Source organism: Belonocnema kinseyi, chromosome 8 (assembly GCF_010883055.1).
Source record: "Belonocnema kinseyi isolate 2016_QV_RU_SX_M_011 chromosome 8, B_treatae_v1, whole genome shotgun sequence".
In the NCBI taxonomy this organism is placed as follows: domain Eukaryota; kingdom Metazoa; phylum Arthropoda; class Insecta; order Hymenoptera; family Cynipidae; genus Belonocnema; species Belonocnema kinseyi.
In genome coordinates, this window is record NC_046664.1 from 28,794,258 (window position 1) to 28,797,494 (window position 3,237).

The following is a 3,237-nucleotide window of genomic DNA, read 5'->3' on the forward strand; positions in this document are numbered from 1 at the left end:
ATCCGTTGAACTCTATCGCTTCAGGTTCAAGGTCATTTGAAGGTCAAATCGAGAAAAAACGGTAAAAAAAATATGTTATAGGTTTTTGGGGTCGCTGATTACCTAATCAGTGAAATGAAATAGTTAAATGTTAAGTAAAGAAAATACTTTGAAACAACAAAAAAAGGAATTTTCAATGAAATAGTACAATTTTTGATCAAAGTGATTAATTTTCAACTAAAATGATGAACATTCAACTGAAATTTTTAAATTTAAAACCAAACAGATGAATTTTCAACCAAGAAGAATAATTTTCATAAAAATATATAAATTCTTCATCAAACTGTTCGATTTTAAGTAAAATGTTGACCCTCAAACTAAAATAGTTGATTTTTAAACCAAAAATATTAATTTTAAACTTGAGAAGTTAAATTTTCATCCAAAATTGAATAGTCAAGTTTTTAGTTGAATAAATAAATTTTCAACTAAAATTATAGCACTGGATCAGTTAAATTTTCAGTTAGAAAAATTAATTTTTAACAAAATAGTTGCATTTACATTTTTAAAAAAAGTGCAATGTTTAATTAAAATGATGAACCTTCGACTAAAAGAATAATTTGGAGCAAAAAAGTTTAAATTTCAATCAACTCGTTGAGCCTTTGAGCGTTTGAGCGTTTTTTTCGCAATCTTAAAAAATTAATCACTATTTTAATAATATTGATTATGACCAAGTAGACAAACAAAATTAACATCTTAAACTATTAATTAATTTCCCTGGTCAAACAACTTACATCAATAATAAAAATTGAAAAATTGATTTATTTCGTTAAACATTTTTTTAACCAAATTCATCGTTTTGTTTAAAAATTAAACTGTTTAATTAAGAATTGCTTCATTCAAAATATTATTATGTTAAATATGCACTGAATTTTAAATATTTGAAGACCAAATAAATATTAATATTCATTATTACCTAAAATCATGAGTTTCAGAAAAAAAATTCAAGAAATCATTAATTTATAATTATGATTAATTATGGTATTTCTAATTATAATTAATAATATCATAATCATAATTTATCATAATTATAAATTAATTATTTATTTCTGCTGGGAGTTGGTCTATATCATGTCACATGCGGCAAGTCTCTCTGCGGCAAATCCTACCTGCGACATGTCACATCTGCGGAATGTCTCATCTGCGGTATGTCACAACTGCGCTATCTCTATCCAGCGGCTCCTCTCCCTCGCGGCATTTCTCACTGTGAAATTGACACTTTTGCGGCATCTCGCACCAGTAAATATTATCCCAGTGGCATCTCTCACTTCCAAAAAATGTTTAATGTCCAATTAAAAATGACTGAACTGCGGCAAACCTCCCGGGACTAATTGTCACGTCTGCGACATCTCCTTCTAGAAAAAAGTCTCCCCAGTGGCATCTCTCATCCGTGTAAAATTGTTCAAGTCCACATCAAAGTGGCAAAAGTGTGACAAGTCTCTCACGACTGATTGTCACACCTACGTCATCTCTCGCTTGCGGCAAGACTCCCCACATCCATCTTCCATTCGGGAAAAATCTTGCAATGCACATCAAACTAGCAAAAGTTCGGCAAGTCTCCCAGGATTGTCACATTCGCGGCATCTCTTATCAACGGCAAGTCTCCCCAGCGGTATCTCTCCCCCAACACATTTTATAAGTAGTTTCAAAGATGGCAAAATTGCGGCAAGTCTCCCCGGCGGCATCACTCCCCCAAAAAAATTTGGTAAGGACTTCTAAAAATGGCAAAAGTGCGGCAAGTCTCCCCAGCGGCATCTCTCACCCAAGAAAATTTTGTAAGAACTTCTAAAAATGGCAAAACTGCGGCAAGTCTCCCCAGCGGCATCTCTCCCTCAACAAATTTTCAAATTTGTTTTAAAGATGGAAAAACCGCGGCAAGTTTCCCCAGGGGTATCTCTCCCCCAAGAAAATTTAGTAAGAACTTCTAAGAATGGAACAACTGCAGCAAGTCTCCCTAGCGGCATCTCTCCCCGAAGAAAATTTTGTAAGAACTTCTCAAAATGAGAAAACTGCGGCTAGTCTCTCCAGTGGCATCTCTCCCCCAAGGAAGTTTTGTAAGCACTTCTAAAAATCGCACACGTGTGGCAAGTCTTCCCAGCGTTGTCGCAGTTTTTCCATCTTTGGACGTAGTTAAAAAAATTTATAGGGATAGAGATGCCACTGGGGAGACTAGCTGCAGTTTTACCATCCTTAGAACTAATTAGAAAATTTTCATGGTGGGTAGATGCCGCTGGAGAGACTTCTCGCACTTTTCCATTTTTATAAGTCCCTATAAAATTTTCTTGGAGGAGAAATGCCGCTGGGGAGACTTGCTGCACTTTTGCGATTTTCAGAAGTGCTTACAAAATTTTCTTGAGGGAGAGATGCTGCTGGGGAGACTTGCCGCAGTTTTGCCATCTTTAAAATTACTTAGAAAATTTGTTGGGGGGAGAGATGCCGCTGATGAGTCTTGCCATAGTTTTGTCATTTTTAGATGTTCTTATGAAATTTTCTTGGGGAGAGATGCCGCTGGGGAGACTTTTCGCTGGTAGGAGATGCCGCAGATGTGAAAATTAGTCCCGGGAGGCTTGCCACATTTCAGTCATTTTTGATTGGGCATTAATCATTTTTTGGAAGGGAGAGATGCCACTGGGAGAATATTTACTGGTGAGAGATGCCGCAAAAATTTAAATTTCGCAGTGAGAAATGCCGCGAGGGAGAGAAGCCGCTGGGTAGAGATGCCGCAGTTGTGACATGCTGCAGATAAGGCATTGCCGTATATGCGACATGGCGCAGTTGTGACATATCGCAGATTAGATATACCGCTTATGAGACAAGCCGCAGATGTGACATGCCGCAGGTGGGACTTGCCGCACGTCAGGATTTGCAGTAAAATTCAAAAAATGGTTAAAAAACTGGAATTTCTCCATTGATTTCGTCCCCAAACCTACAAACCCCAAATTAACAAGCCTCAAACCCACAAACTAACAAGGCCCAAAACCACAAACCCCAAACCCCAAACCTCAAACCTCAAACCAACAAGCCCCAAACCCACAAGCTCCATGTCAACAAAACCACAAACCCCAAACCAAGAAGCTCTAAACCCACAAACTCCAAATATACGAGGGTAGTTCAATAAGGCCTTAGAATGAAGTATAAAAACAATTTTTTTTGGGTAAATTTTTTTTTATTTTTCAACATAATCTCCTTGGAGCTCTATAC

At 36.9% G+C, this 3,237-nt stretch overlaps 1 protein-coding gene across 1 annotated transcript in view; it reads left to right on the top strand.

Moving 5' to 3' along the window:
- Positions 1 to 3,237, top strand: part of LOC117178420 (coiled-coil domain-containing protein 186-like) — a 250,099-nt gene that overhangs the window by 244,808 nt on the left and 2,054 nt on the right. The gene's annotated exons all lie outside the window — the stretch shown is intronic.